This window comes from Furipterus horrens, unplaced genomic scaffold (assembly GCF_987537825.1).
Source record: "Furipterus horrens unplaced genomic scaffold, mFurHor1.1.pri manual_scaffold_8, whole genome shotgun sequence".
Taxonomy (NCBI): domain Eukaryota; kingdom Metazoa; phylum Chordata; class Mammalia; order Chiroptera; family Furipteridae; genus Furipterus; species Furipterus horrens.
The window spans coordinates 105620482-105637308 of NW_028327178.1; the positions used below are offsets into that span (position 1 = coordinate 105620482).

Consider the following 16827-nt stretch of genomic DNA (forward strand, 5'->3'; position numbering starts at 1 on the left):
AAAAGCAAATGAGAGATAATAGGACCATCTTAACATTTTTTTTTTTAAGAGAGAAAAAAATAAAAGATTCATAAAGATTCAGATGTTGAGCTTTTAAAGACCACGTTGCTTAAGTTTCTTATCAAGTTCCTCCTTTTTTTTTCTTCCCCATAAACAACGACAGTAATGATAGTTTTTCTTTCTCCCTGCCTCCAAAAAAAAAAAAAAATCTGTCACATAAATTTCTCCAAACCAATACAACTGAATTTTTCTACAAGGATTTGTAACTGATAGGCTATATTCTTTACAGAAAATAAGAATGCTATGCACAGAAATAAAGAGTTTCTGAGGCGATTTTATTGGAAGTCAACAAATAAGAACAACGTGTCCCCAAGGAAACAAAGTAGAATTTGGACTCAAGCTAAAATGGCTCTCTGCTTTAATCCTCTGTTACCCAGTGCTATGGGGCTGCGTTTACAGGAAATGCCTGCCACCAGAAGTTTTCTGCTAGTTTTCAGCCCGTATATTTGCATCCTCAACTCAGCCACATGGAAACAAATAAAATACCCAGTTTTAAAAAAAAATCGGAAAGTAAAGGAAGAGAACGCTGACCTGTTCATTTCTACCTTCTTCAGGATGGGAAGAGAGGCTAGAAGAAACACAGGCTCCCCTCCCCCTCCAGGACCGGGCTTCCCGGGGGGTGGAAACTATCTCATTACCACATTTTCAAATAGACCGGTTTCTCTTCTAATCAAAGTTAGCTAGTGGTTGTTTGGCAGTCTGCGCATGCCGTGTTTTCAGGGCTATAGAAAATGTGTATTTATTTATTTTGAGATGGCTATGACCAGAAGACAAACATAAGCCAGCCCTAGCCAATGATTTTATAAGAGCTCTGAAAAGCACAGCCTTTTAAACTCTTCAGTAGAGGCTTTCTCATCCTTTGTAAGTGGAAGTGTAAATTGGTACAGTCCTTTTGTAAACAACTCAGGAAGGCAAGTCAAGGGCCTTGCCATGTTCATACATTTGGATGCAGCAGTAACTCCTGGAAGGAATCCTAAGGAAATAGCCCTAATCTAGGAGGTGTTAGGAACAAAGATATTCATGGCAACAAGTTTACTATAAGAGGAAGAAAAACACACGAACACTCTCCATATATACGTGGAAACAGACAAATAGAGGAATGCTTAATCAACCAAGCTAGCCCCCACACACAGTCATTTCACATTAGACCGTTTTTTAAAAAGAGGACATGAGGAAATAGTTATAATAGCAAACAGAAAAAAAATCAAGATGCAAAATCATATTTTTTAACAAACTATAATTTTTTTTTATTAGTAAGCAAAAAGGGAGGCTATAGGTATAACCTAAAAATTTTTAATTGCTTTTCTTATCAGGGAAATTTTATTATGGACAGTGCCTATGTGATACTGAGAGCTTATTAATTCATTAGCTGTGATAATGGCGTTATGAGTTATTAGAAAAAAATGTACATAATAATATTAGAGACATACTGAAGCATTTAGGAGGAGAACAACATGATATGTTGGAATTTGTAATACTTTAGCAAACTTAAAAAAGGGAGAACTGGAGCCAATGTGCTTAACATCTTGAAACTGCAAAATTGGGTGTTGGGGTGAATGGTTCATTTTATTATTCTATGTACATTTCAAAATTTTTATATATTTTTTTAAATAGCCATATATGGCTAGTGGCCACACATAAAATTGTTTTAAGTAGTTGTTTTTTTGATAATGAGGTCTACAACACCTTTTCCTAGCTCCTATTTTTCTTGAATTATTTTCTATAATATGCCTGTATTACATTTGAAATTTTTAAAAAATTAACATTGATTTTTTTTTTCCAAAAGGGACTTAAAAATAAGACTTGACAGTCCCCCAGAGGTGTTTTTATTGCTGTGTAATAGCAGTGAAGCCTCAGAATGCCATGATAAGGCTGTGTACCTGAAAATGCCACCTCCTAAACAGTCCATATCCTGTCTACGGGATTACACCAAGCCATGCCAGGAGATGATGCTGTTAATATAATCAACTGATAAAAAGGCCAGCTGCAAGGAGCCATTTTAAAGATTAGGAACCATTTAAACACACACACACCACGTCTTGCCTCTTAAATGTTAAGTAGCAAGATACTCTGGTTTTTTTTGTCAAGTTTCATGCAATCATCACGCAAGCAGCACAGAGTTCCACATACCGCCCAGCTGACTCAGAAGGAAGGGTTCCACATTCCTTAATTAGCCGCAGCAGCACTTCCTGCGTGGAGTTTCCCATTTCATCCAGCGACTCCGTTGCCCCAATACACCCCAGGAGTTCACCTAGAGGATTTCCATTAAGTCTGGAAATCTGCATACTGTTATTGTGTTTATTTTATTAAACTAGTTTACTTTGTTTTTGTTCTGTCCTGTTTCATTCTGTTATACTCTATTCCATTGTAGCCTTCATTTTTGCAGATTGAAGATGTCGTGATGACCTTCTGCATATCCTTGTTTCTGGACTTCAGGGACACCCTGTGTATATTGAGATCACAGTTGGGAGCAGATTAGATTCATGCTTCACCAACTTGAAAATATAACAGTTCTCTTCATTATTAATAGTCAAAAGACTCAAAGTAACGTACCGGGCCAGAAGTTTCTTTTTTAGTACAAACTACTTAAATTCAGTTCCTGATCTGTACTAGAGTGCTCTGGCAGGACTCATACAGGATGCAGGAGCATGAGGAAGATTTCCAAACAAGATTACAATTTTCCAATGTGATATCTTTGATCATCTCTGACAAGACGGCAACCTTAACTGAAATGTCAAATTCTCAGGAAACATTCTCAGGATAAATATTGGATTGAACCCTGATTAGCAATTATTTAGTTTGAACTTGGAAGTTTTAAAGAAATGTGAAATAGGAATTGAGCAATAAAGAAAACAAGGAAGAAAAAACTCATGGACACAAGGGGAAAAAAGAAATGTGAATAACACTAAGCAGATGATGGGCAGATTTGACTGACACTTAAAAACTCTTTGGAAAACATTATTTTTGCAGTTTGAGGGATCCTCAGTTTGTGCTACCATGCATTATTCCACTTTCCCTTCTAGTTACTTCTTCCTTAAACTATGTCTTTTCAAAGAATTCTGCGCCTCTGTGACCACCACGTAGATTTACATCCAGTTTTTAACTAAGTAGTTTAGCTGTACATAAAGGATAGATAAGAAAAGCTCACAGTCTTAAACGCCAACAGATGCCCGTGTTTTTGCCTTAGTGGCAAACCTGCCTTCTCGGGTGTCTCGGAAGGAGCAAAGGTCTACCTAGGCCGACATCTCCCAGCATTTGAGAACGTCTGAAGCTGTTCAGTGGGGTAGACCACCCCGTGACTGGATGTCCTAAGAATGAAAGCCTCTCTTCCTGACTCCTAAAAGTAATGAATTACTTCCTTACCAAAAACAAAAAAAAGCTATTTTTAAAAAATTTATTGAGTTTAAAGAGAGGAAAGGAGAGGAGAGAAAAAAGAACATTGATGTGGTGTTCCACTTACTTAGGCACTCATCGGTGCGTTCTCATACATGTCCTGACCGGGGATTAAACTCCCAACCTCAGTGGATCGGAACGATGCTCTAACCCACTGGGCTACCCAGCCAGGGCCGCGCACTTCTAACATCAAATGACAATGATGATGAAAAATATATTTTAAAATTCATTTACCTTTTTTACCATGGTTTCTTTCTTTTATTTATTTATTTTACCAGGAACATACACCATGTGTCCCCCTTAACCCCTCTTCTGCGCGCGACCCAGCAACCACCACAGCACTGAATTTTCTTTTTTTTGTTTTTTTCAGTCAATCACTCCACCCTCCCAACACCCCCTAGAACTGTCATCTGCTCTCTCTCTATCGTCTGTCTGTTTTGCTTGTTAGTTCAGTTTGTTCATTAGATCCCACATATGACTGAAATCATATGGTAATTTCCTTTCCCTGAACAATTCATTTACTTTAAATAACAATTATGTCACATTGAGTCCAGAGCCAAGGGCACAGCTTAAAAAATGAAATTAAATAGACCTTGGCCTTTGTGTGCTCTTGGGTCATATAGTAGCAACAATTTGAGTCTACCCCTGACTCGGTTTCCCCATTCCCTCCTTTTATCATAGATTTTTTCCTTGAAAATATCTTTATAAAAACAGGGCACCGTGAGATATGATCCTGAACCCAAGAACATGAGTTTCCTCTCACCTTCAAAGAAATCAAAATTGAAATAAAATTGTTCTTATGAATATTTGGGGGGGCAGTATTCATATCTAAGAGACTTTTGCTTGTGACAAAAAAAATGGTATTTGAATTCACTCTGAAGTTTTGTTCCTTCTATTTCTGTATATGTATTAGAAAACAACATTTCTGCCCTTCTCTTTACTTTTCCAGGTTATTAAAGATGTTATTATATCTTTCATAATTTTCAAGTATGAGGCAACACATTTCAAATCCATCAAGGAAACACTGGCACTTTACCCTGTAATAATTGCAAAGCTTCTATTTTGAACACAGGACACCCCTATCCACAGTATATTCTATTATATTCTGTGTACATAGAATCCAGTGTACATGGTGCCCACCTGGTGGTGGCCAATGGACTGAAATAATCTTCGCAGACTTGTCATGGTTTGGGCACAGCCACTGCACCTTCATCATCTAGCTGGGCCTGCGCTGGTGCCACTGGCTGTTAGATAGTGACCTACGAGACCTCCTGGCTTTGCTGATATCTCTTCTCCTATCAGTGAATCATAAATTGGAGTATTTCCTTAGTCACAGAGACTGGCCGTTTATTAGGATGTTCTCAGTACGTTCTCAGTAGGAACTACAGTTGAAGATAACAAAATGGTTATTTACACAAGAATGCCAAAAAAAAAAAAAAAAAAGTTCTTCTTGAAAGTTTAAGATTATTTTGCTATTTTCTGACTCATCAACTTTTCGTTGTTTTTAAGAGTGGAGATCTGATTTTCTAAAAATTCTTTCCCATGACATTTGAATGTTTAAAAGCCTTTTGAAAACATTCACGTATTCAGACCAGGCAACAACCCTTAGTATTGTCTGTAGTTCCTGAGAATAAGAAAATAGGAGAAGGCTAGAGAGATTTGGCAAGCAAGTACGTAATAATCTGGCAAGAAAATTCTTGAGCAAGAGTGTGTGAGTTTGAGTTTTATTGGAACATTTGAAACTAATTAAAATGTTTCTTTTTCCTCAAACTTATTTTTGTCCTTTTTACTTTAAGCACACACAGGCATACAACTGAAAAGTAACATTACAAGCATAAATGAATCATTAAGCTGATGGAGCCAAAAAGCTACTGCCAGGGGAATTTAAGGAATATTGATAGAGTGTTTGCGGTCCATTCTCTGGCTTTTTGTAGGTGTCAAAACACACCCATTTAAAAAAGCCAATCAGATCCTCAATAGTCACATGTAATTTATATTTATTGAACTGATACCGAATGTCCTAATAATATTTAAAAAAAAAAAAAAAAAAAAACAACCATCTTCCAAACTGTGGAGATAGGCGTGAAATTATATAGATATCACTGGTTAAACTATGTTTAAATGTGTGTTGAACAAATGTAAATAGAATACAGTGGAGGCCACAGTAGATGAATCAAAATTACTTGGGATAATTGCACAGGAAGCTGGAAGAATCTTGTTATTCGGCTTAGGTACCTCTGGCCTTTTCTAAGGATACTGCAAACTCTGAGCATTCTTGTGTTTAAAATATGGTAGGTATGTAGGTCTAATAACAACGTTCTTCTAGCTTCTTGTGGTTGTTTTCTCAATGTTATAGGTTGGGTTTATGGGTGATTTTTGCAGGTTTCAAACTTTGTATAATAAACAGTAAGCCGCAACGAGGAAAAAAGTGGGACCAACTTAACGGTACAACAATTTAAAAAATGAACGAAATATAAAGATTTCTTAAAATAATAAAGATAAACATTAAGGCTCTCTAATCATAAACACTTTTATTTTTAGGATAACCCTCAAACGCGCACAGCGGCCACGCTGGTGGTTGCTTGAAGCTCTTGAAAGATGGCTTAGTACTTGGGAGTACCCTGCTCTTTTTCGCCTGATCTTTTAATGAGGAAAATGATGATTTTCCTCCTGTGTTAAAAATGTTAGCTTCTTCAGTCCTGTCTTGTTTTCTTTCTCTTGTAAACATTTAGAAAATACAAATGCTGTGCAGGCTTCCCACCACTCCTCACCTCCCTCCCATACCTCCCTTTGCTCAAGCAGGATGGGGTGGAAAAAAGAAGAAAACTTTTCATTGAAAGTTGAATTAAAACCCTAACAGGTAGAGAATGTTGTCATACCACCAAAAAAAAAAAAAAATTTTTTTTTTAATCCTTCTGTATCTTAAGGTATTTCAGAAGGAATTATACAGAAATAAAGACCACAAAAAATGTATTCACATTGTCAAGGAAAACCAAACTGACAGGGTGATTATCTCCTTTAAAAAAATCTTCACTCTGGTCACAGTGATGACCTCTAGGGAGGAGACCTGGGAGGCGGGGAACCGCAGTGGGAGGGGACTGGCTTTTTCTGTGTCCCCTTTGTACCTTTGGAATTGAGTATCAGAAGCAAGTATTAATTTCTTTAAAAAAAAAAAAAAAAAACATGTGTAGGTTGTTTGTTTGCTTTTTAGTACAGTAATGCATGTGTCTGTACTATCGTCTTAAGGGACCAAGCTCCGTAAATAAGAGTCAGGCCACCTCCCTTTGTCAGTACACAAGGTTCTTGTCACTCCTGCTTTGTGTCACTTTCCGTTTCAGAATCCAGCTTTCTTGGGGGGGCGGGGGGGGGGGCGGTGCACAGGAACGCCAAAGGGAAAACCAGCTCCATTTTGTCCACGAGGAACATGGTCCGAAAAGCCTTGACTAGGCCCCCCAAAGCTAGTTGAACTACTCATATAAAAGAAAAAAACACCTAAAGATATTTATGAAATGAATCTTGACAGCATTCGTATTCCAAGTGTTTTTCACGCCCCCTCTGGATACATCTCACCTCGATCCCAAGATACTGAACGCGGGTGGGGGGTGGGACGCTGTGCAGCGAGAGCTGTGCGGGGTCCCGCCGCCCGTGAGCTTTCCCTCCGTGCTACCTACGCGGGTGTGACTGACTTAGACATGTTCTGAAGCATTTATTCAAATCCATTCTCTTCCTGAGTCAGTATGAACTTTGCTCATCTTGTTTCCTTGAACGACTTCCACCTTACATGGATGAGCAATCGCAGGGAAGCACAGTTTTTTTCCCGAAGATGGATAAATACGTGCTTCCACGGACATAAAGAAGATGTACAGTGTGAGCGTTCCTTCCCAAGTGACAAATCCCCCTGGCTTTCATTCACAGGACTCAACGCTGTAAGATCTGTAATTTGATCTATAGCGTCAGGATCTGCCATGGGGTGTCTGTCTCTGACTCTGTCTCTCTGTCTCTCTGTGGGTCAATATCATTCTATTTCAGTCTGACTGTGGGTCTGACTTGGGAAATGAGCCAGGGACCCCACTAGTCATCAGCCCAACAACCCAGGCAGGGCCACTCCTGAAACCTGAGTAGTGACAGAATCAGCCCTGACCTAACACACCGGTCTTGAGTGACAAAAAGTTTGATGGTGCAATTTTCTCAGTAAGAGCACCTAAGGCTAGTCCCGAGTTTGCATCCTACATACTAGACAACGTGATTAACGTGTTTGGGATTCTTCCACACAAAACACACGGTTAACATGGCTTGAACTGTTGGGCCTTCTTTAGAAGACTGTATTTTGAGAACACGTGGTGAAAGTTGGGATTTTTCTCTTCCTCCTCTTTTTATCCCCCTCCACCCCACCCTGCCTCCTGGCTTTAAAAACAAGATAAGCCTGTATGCAAATAGAGCCACGGTAACCACAGTAACATTCTCCAACTTTATTTATTGAATTGCAGACTCGTCCTTCACCCGTTTAAGCTCTATTTGCATACCTTTAACATTAGAAACATTTATTCCAGTAATGAGTCATCTGAGACATCTTCTGGGTGGACAGCTCTGAGCTGGATTCAGCAGCAGCAATGCCGGAAGGATGGATGTTGTCTGTATCAAAACTTGGGACTGTTTATGTGCAGAGAGAGACAGAAAGAGACAGAAGTTTTATTTTTTGTTGTTGTTTGTTTGTTTCTTCTTTTAATTCTAAAATTGAAATGGACCCGAATTAAAAATAATATCTGAAACCTATTTAGTTATGTATTTGACACACTAAAGGAATACACTATATGACATTCTCATTCTATAAAGAGATAGATGACAGGTTATTCGCTTCTAGTCTTTTAAAAGAAGAGTAATAGCTTTATACATATTTTGAATATTTTTCCAGCCTTATAGAGATATAATTGACTCATAGCATTGTGTGAAGTTTAAGGTTGTGTAGATCTGATACATTATATTTTGAATATTCTTAAATAGAAGAAAGAAAAAAGGGAAAGACAGAGAGAAAGACAACCTCAATGCTCTTCTCAGAAAGAACAGGAAGCCCGAAGGAGGAAGTATGTGACAGGTTATTTTGCTATTTTCAACAAGCCCATATTATCAAGTGAATGAAATTCCTCCTAGGGAAGCTATAAAAGTGAAGATCGGAGGGCGGCTGGGTTCAGATAGCACAAAGAATCCGCCATATTTAGAACCTTTTTCCAAAGCTAAGTTATTAATGAAAGCCAATTATCGCACTTTTCCAGAAGGAAACACTGAGTCATTCATGAAATGGTCTAAGATTTCGAAACTTGCTCACAGCATTTTTTTTTTTTTTTTTTTTTTTTTTTGCCTCCTCCTTTCCTACCTATGCCAAAAGCAGGCTCAGAAAAGCCAACCAACCCCTGGCAGGGTACTCAGTGGGTTAGAGCGGCATCCAGATATGCCAAGGTTGCAGTTCGATCCCCGGTCAGGGCACATACAAGAATCAAACAATGAATGCATAAATAAGTGGAATAACAAACCAATGCCGCTCTCTCTCCCTCCCTCCCTCCCTCTCTCTCAAAAATCAATAAATTAAAAAAAGAAAGAAAGAAAGAAAGACAACCAGCAGCTGGAGTAATTTAACAGACTCCTGATCCCCTAAAGGGTGACACTCCCACCAGCATGACAGGCTCAGAAGGGTCTCCACTACCTGCCTGGGTACTGAGGGGAGGGGCCTGTGTCCCCTGGGTGGGGGTGAGGAGGACTATGATTAACTATCTCTGGCACGGCCATTATTTGGCCATACCCTTGGCCTGCCTCCAAGTCTCATGTAGGACAGCAAATGGGTGTGGGCCCCCAGATAGGCAGGCCCGTGTTTTTTGGAGACATTACATAGTTATGGCCAGAGCGCTACAGAATTTGGCCAGAGATGGGTTACAGATGAGGCTATGTTTGGCGAGGAAGGACTGACTTCTTGATCCATTTGTCAAGGACTACTTCAGTATTTAGCAAGAGGACACATTTATCCACGTCCAAAGACAGTCAACAAATGTTTGTGGCAGGAATAAACTGTGAGTGAGGTGAATGTTGAATGTAAACTGTAATTGGAAAACAAAAGACAAAAACAGTCAGGGAGGTGGCTTTAACCTTCTGGACAGCGTCACCTGTCTCTCTTGCTGAGGATAAGTATTCGCAGGTACCTAGTTTTCAAATGTAACTTTGGAGAAATTCACTAAGCTAAACCATCAAAGTTTCTGGATAAGCCCAGTGGAAGCAGCTTCTTTCACCTTTACAAACAACTGTAAATCCATGTAGATAAATAATGTAGACAAGGAAACAATGTTTTGATCCAGACAATCCCGAAAAGCTTGGAATTGTGCCTCCTTCACAGAAGGCCTTCTGTTTGTATTGTTCTATTAAAAGGATTTTACAGATAACAATATCTTAATAGCACTCTGCTAGGTAGCGAGCAGACCTCAGAGAGACCGTCACCTTACCAAGGTCACCAAGTTAATCAATTGCAGAGCCCAAACTTCAGTCCAGGACTCCTGGCAAAGATCTACCCTGTCCCTTATAACCTGGGTGTGAATATTCCCGGCTGTATATCCGGCCTCTGGGAGCTCCTGGGTTTGTTGCTCAGCGCAGGGCTTTTCAGCACCTAGCATTCCCGAGAACATTCAAGTCTTGTCTCTTCTTCCTACCCTGAAGATCCTGGTGCTTTTTCACCTATCAGAGAAGGAAGTGGTCTAGATTCTAGTATTTGTGTAGAACGACTTCCTCTTTTGCTCCTTGACTTTGTTTTGGTATTATTGTATCCCAGCATTTTTTTTTTAAATCCCATCTTCTGCACCACATATAAGGAACTTTTTCAGAAACTCTCATCCACTGAGATGTTAACTAATAATTCCCAGTGATTTTTAAATTTCCTCTGTGTGTGTATTTTTCACATTTTTTACAATTATTATTTTTTGTCATTTAGGATAAAAATTATTTTTTTAAACTGCCTTATTTTTGTGTACTTCACGCGATGGGTGGCTCTCACTAACGTCAATAGAAAAAAATATCTTAGCGTTTCACCGACAAACCATTAGGCAGTTGTGGACGGCCCACTTAGAACACGGCCGGTAAGCACTGGTTAAAAACTGATGATGCTGGTGCAGTCTTTCTCAAGTGATTTTTGTAAAATACCTAGGAGACCTTGAACGTTCTGTGACGGAGTTTACAATCACGGCCGAGGGAGGGAGGGATACTGCTTTATTACTCAGCTAAAAGTCCCTTAGGCACTAAAAGTCCCTCCTCCCCGGGGCTGCAGGCTGGGAAAAGTCAGCATTTTCTCTCCCTTACAGGCACTTTTATTGTGCAGAAGAGCCGTCCTCTGCGAACGATGCCATTTTCAGAATCTGTAAAAGAAAACGTTGATCCTTTAAGTAAACGACTTCCCCCCGCGAAGGTTCCAGATCGCTCCCTGCGCAGGGACTCTTATTTCGGAGCAGTAGCTATTGGGGGAGGGGGACTTGTCCCCAGCTCACACCGGGATAATGCCAAACATTTTTGTATCTTGCCATTCTAAGGGTTTTATATGCATGCGCTCCGTGAATCCTTACTACCACTCTAAGGGACAGATCCCCTCGGACCGCGGAGGAAACTGAGGCACAGAAATGCTAACTAACCCCCTGCGATCGCCCAGCTCAGCGGCCGCGCGCTGACTCATAGTTTGCTGCCTCCAGGTAGTATGAATGCAGCCTGCAAACCTTCCATGGAGGTAGCTCACTGACCTCTGTCCCAGAGCCAGAATTTTTTTGACATGCGCCCAGAGTAGAGGTGAAACAGAGACTTGGATTGACAGGAAGCCACTGAGAAAGGTGTGTGACATTGATCTGGGTCTCCTCATTAATGTTTCCTTTAAACCTTTGAGCCAGCTCGGTTCGCAGTTGCTGCAACACACACACGTCGGTTGGGGATCCCTGGCTCAGTCAGCTATGACGGATGTTTAAGAGTAAGTGCTGCATGCTTTGGCTTAGAGCAGACAGGTTTATTTCGGTTCATTTTAAATGCTTATACGCTTAAATCAGAAAAGGTTAAAACTTGGAGGATTTTATTCATTAGGCGAAGGACTCATAGTATCTTCAAAACAAACAAGCAAACTAGAAACAAGCAACAGGAAAAAAACACAACCAAGCAAACAACAAATTAGATGGGGCCACAATGCCTGAGAAAACATATATTTGACTTAACTACACTTTCTACTTAGATGTCCACAAACAAAAGTTTAGTTTTATCTTTCATGTATTTTAGTTTATGGTTTAAGTTTTTATTTATTAAGTTTAGAGCGAGAAGAAGGGAGAATGTTTATACATTCCTTGGTTGCTTTTTTAAAAATATTTTATGTATTTATTTTTAGAGAGAGGAGAAGGGAGGGAGAACGAGAGGGAGGGGACATCAATGTGAGATAGAAACACCTATCAGTTGCCTCTAGTACGCAACCCAGGCATGTGCCCTGACCAGGAATCAAACTGATGACCTTTTGCTTTGTGGGACCACGCCCAGCCAATTGAGTCACACCAGTCAGGGCCATTGGTTGCTTGTATGTGTCCTGAGCAGAGATCGAACTTGTAACCTTGGCTTATTGAGATCACGCTCTAACCAACTCAGCTACCCAGCCACGGCTCACCTTTAATATATTTTAAATACATCTTCTAAAATACACCTGTATAAATCTTTCTCGTACATTTTTAAATATACAAAACTTTTTTTCAATCATGAAACATGTGCAAGGTGAGGAATGTCATTGTTTATTTAACAAGGTTAGTATCAATAAACTAAACCACAAGTAGAAGAAAATATCATTTTTCTTGGCTAATTCACAGTTGTTCAGTGTCCTCATTCTGAACCAAATAATCAATCGTGATGAACTAGAAAGAACATAATTAAGTTTTACCTACGTGGGCTTCATCAAATTTCCTGGAAGCTTCTTTTTTCGGAACCGAATTCCTAATATCGGTTCTGTTCTCATGATTCATCTCTTCCTCCTTCAAATGGGGAAGTGAAAAATAAAAGGGCTCAGTTTTTCTACAAGCACACATATTTTTAAATGCAGCACATGCTGGCATGGATGTCGCCGTGCAAATTTAACAAGAGAAAGAAAAGCTATCTCTGGGACACTGATGAAGTGCGCAGAACGTAGACAGGTCATTAAAACGTGTCTTTATAAATATCAAAACCTGTGCCAGACACTGGGGAACGCATACAAATGCTATAACAAGCATGATTTAATTAAGCTTTCCATTCTGTGTAGGCAGGCTCCATCTTAAAGTAAACTCCATGTAAATCCCATACGAGAAAGTTGAAATGATTTCATTGTACGGAAGTTCAGTGAACTTTTTAATTCCTATTGAGCAAAATAGATTTATAATGATAAAACCAAACAGTAGCACAAATGGCTATATGCCAGTACCTTCTCTCTTTTCCTAAATATGATAATCAGATTTTCTTAAATGTCTTTGTTCAAAGGATTCAGAATACCGGCTGAATTAACAAACCTGGGTGACACTAAGCACAAACAAATTCTACCCGTCAATTTCAGAAGTAGATCTGTGGCCAGTACCTTCTCCATGGAAAACTAGCCTGCTCTCTGCCACAATCATCATGCTTTCCATCCACTCATACCTTAAAAAAATATATATTTTTTTACATTGATTTGAGAGAGAGAGGAAAGGAGAGAGAGAAACATCGATTTGTAGTTCCACTTATTTAGGCATTCATGGCTTGATTCTTGTATGTGCCCTGACCAGGGATCAAATCCGCAACCTTGAGCCTTCCCTCTTTTTTAAGTAAAAGTAATATTTTTATTGAAAAGCTATTTAATAAATTACAGTAAGTCCATTATCTAGCCTTTGTACACCTTTAACAGATTCGATCATAGGATTACATACATAATAAGTGTTCAGTGCAATAATGGATTTCCATAATATGCAATACCACCCTAAGCAATGCACCAGGAGCTTAGCAAGATAAATATTTACACATATACAGTATAGGAAACAGCAACTATTTCAATAGTTTGGATAAATGTCTTCTCTTAGGTGTGACAGAAGCTAGAGTGGGAAAGGTCAGTCCCCCCAACCTACCCCTTAATCCCCACTTGACTTCCGGCCCACGCTTGCTGCCTTCTCGGTCCAAACGCTGCCTGACCCACCGCCTGAAGACATGGGAACTCGACCAAAAACAAACGCCCGATGCTTTCCCCATCTTCGCCATGACTGCAAGGCGAGGCCCGTAAGTTACTAGGTATGCTTCAGAAGTCTTCAGTTCTCATTAGCTGACTTCTAGAAACCCAAGCTGATACCCTGCTGCTATTTATAAATCACTGATGCAGGCTTTGCTTCCCTTGGTATTCCTGCGATGTTTTCATTTGTAAGAAAACCTGCAGAGAGAACTCTGCTTACCCCAAAGCCAGGTGGCAAGGCAACAGGTCACCACGACGAACAAGGCCCTAACAGTCACCCCCACCTTAACTAAAGGCAGCTACAATAAGGAAATGCAGCTGCATGTACCACCTACGCAAAATCCATGGATTTCTTATGTCTTCGCATTACAAATCTCATTTTCAAATAGACACAGGCAGAGATTTATAAAATGACTGATCTGTAATCTGATACTGTCGTGACAGAGTGAAACATATGAAAATCTTACACCCATGGACCACCACCGTTCAGCAACATATGTTGATGGCAGACCTACTCTACTGGGCAATATTTTAGGAGACAGGGTACAGTGATATGTAATATCAATATATCTATACTATATTGAGGATATATAATGTCAATATAATAATAGATAATGTACTCACTCCTTGAAAATATAGTTGCTTGCCTGCAACCATGACCAAAGGGGAACCTTACAAACACAGCCAGGCACATTCCTTTTCTTTTGCTTAGTCGCTGAACGTTTATTGAGCACCTAGTAGGTGCCAGAGCCTGTGTTGGCGCAGGCATGCAGAAATGTACAAAGAAACACGGTCCTAACTGGGGTCAAGGTTTTAGCCAGGTAAGCGACATTAAATGGCTCATTGAGTGGATCTCAACCATTTGTAAGCAGCAGAATTAACAAGGCTCGATTAAATATGCAGACAGGTGGGCCTTCCTGGAAGCCTACCTGCTTCCCCCCTTCTGAATGTCACCCTGGGCATTTAGATGGCAGGTGTTCTTTGCCGGGGCCACCTTGCAGAAAGGATTTAACTGCAATTGGAACAAGTGCTGGGGAGAAGAATTAGTGCTTTGAGGACTAGGTACTTCAGGAGGAATGAGGTATAGCACCGGGGGCCCGTGATGCTTTTAGGGGCCTAGAAAAATGTCTTCATTTTAATGTCTTTTAAAGCCAGAAGAAAAAATAAATATAACAATAACGCATGTCTAATAATACATCCAGCCTGGGTTATACTTGTTTTTATGCCAATGCAGTTGCAAAATATAATTTTTAATATCTTTTTATAGAGGATGAGGCCCACAGAGGCAAAAATACGTTTGGACCACATTGGCCGTGGTGCTGTGACCACACACACAAGGGACCTGGCGCTGGAGGTGCTACAGAGCTGGATTAGACTTCTAGGTAGAAGGCGCAGTTGACCTGAGACCTGCAAGGAGAACAGAAATCAACTGTACTAAAGGCAGGGTTGGCCCTGGCCGGTGTGGCTCAGTTGGCTGGAGCGCTGTCCTGTAAACCGAAAGGTCGCAGTCTAATTCCCGGTCAGGGTACATGTCTAGGTTGTGCGTTCAGTCCCTGGTCAGGGGTGAATGAGAAGCAACTGACTGATGATTTTCTCTCATGTCAATGTTTCTCTCCCTCTTTCTTCCTCCCTCCTTTCTCCTCTCTCTAAAATCAATAAGCATGTCCTTGGGTGAGGATAATAATAATAATAATAGGTTGGGTTGGAAGGAGTAAGCAGGGAGAAGGTGGAAAAAGGAAGAGATTTCTAAGCAGAAGGAATAGCATATGCAAAGGCCCTGGGGTAAGAAGGAGCATGAAAATGTGAGGAACTAACGCTAGGCTTACAGACAACAAAGGAGAGTATGGATCTGTTTTCTTATTCCCTCCTTTACCAGATCCCACTTTGCTTCCAAGAGGAGAGGAACCTTTCAGATAGATTGATTTTGGTCTTGATTTGCAAAGCATGCATGGCTATCTACTTTTAGTGATCTTTTGATGCTAATAACGATCTAGATTTTTGTCTTTTTCTGGATTGGGGGAGGGGTACTTCTGAAAAAAAAATTCCATATTTCTGCATACAGAATGAATCAACTTCTTTGTCTTCCAGAAGTGTTCTTGGTTTCTTTGATACTGAGATTGGATAGCCAGGCAAGGTAATCAAGTTGTCCCTAGTCCTACCGTTTGGAAGGGTCTTAGAAGCTTTATGTCGCATCATAAGAATGTCTGTGATAAATTTGGTTTCACAATACTTACTCTCTTCCGGGAGACGAGGTGCAATGAAGCCGTGCACACCGTGATTCTCAGGTATCATCACAGTCGGCACCTGCAGCACAAGGCACACGAAGGGGGCTGCTCCCTCACGTCCCACGGGGGTCTCCCGTAACCACACCCCCCTTGGGCCTTCCGGGAGGGCTAGGAGTAGGGACAAGCGGAGGACACAGGCCATCTGAAGGGGCAGCTGGACTCCGTGTTAGCCAGATGGGCACATGCTGGCCCGCTATGGATGACTCTTCCACTTTTTTAAAGAAACCAGGAATCTGGGTCTTTAGGTGAAGTCTCTCAATTTTCTAAATGCCAGCAACCAACCAAAATGCCTCGGTGGCCACATTCAGCTGGCGAGCCTCAAACGCAGGGTCGCCGCTGTGGCTTTGCGCATCTCCGGGGGGCACCCTTCACAGAGCGGTGCCTTGGAGAGATGCAACATGGCCGCCTTGACTCGGAATCACGACCTGCTCATTCGATTTTTTTTTTTTTTTGAGTTGTTATGAGTTTATTTGAGCCAAGTCGATGGCAATTGCTGGGAAGCAAGATCTCCATCCCCTGACCTACTCCTTCTTAATCCCCCCGAGGCTGTAGGCCCACGCGTGTTCATTCTCAGTCCGCATGGTGCCTCGCCCACCGCAAACACTCACTAAATACCTGTTGAATGAATCGAGATCCTGCTTTCTTTACAACGATTTGCCAGGTAGCCTTAGCTCTTTCTTTCCTTCTGAAATCTTCCCAGTCAGTACCATAGACCTGTTCTGTCTCCACATTCTATAAGCTGTCTGACCTGGGGCAAGTTACTCACCCTCTCTGTGCTTCTGTTTTCTCACCTGTAAAGAGGAATGAGAGTAACTTAATCCTGTTGTGAAAACTGATTAGTTAATATGTGTAAAATGCTTAGAACAATGTCTGGCA

The 16827-nt window shown here is 40.7% G+C and overlaps 1 protein-coding gene across 3 annotated transcripts in view; it reads right to left on the minus strand.

Moving 5' to 3' along the window:
• ZNF217 (zinc finger protein 217) overlaps positions 1 to 633 on the minus strand; it is a 37074-nt gene extending 36441 nt beyond the window's left edge. For all 3 annotated transcript variants that reach the window (XM_090286587.1, XM_090286586.1, XM_090286583.1), the window contains exon 1: positions 592 to 633. The gene's annotated coding sequence lies outside the window, so the exon portion shown is untranslated. The remainder of the gene's footprint in view (positions 1 to 591) is intronic.
• Between the last annotated feature and the right edge of the window lie 16194 nt (positions 634 to 16827).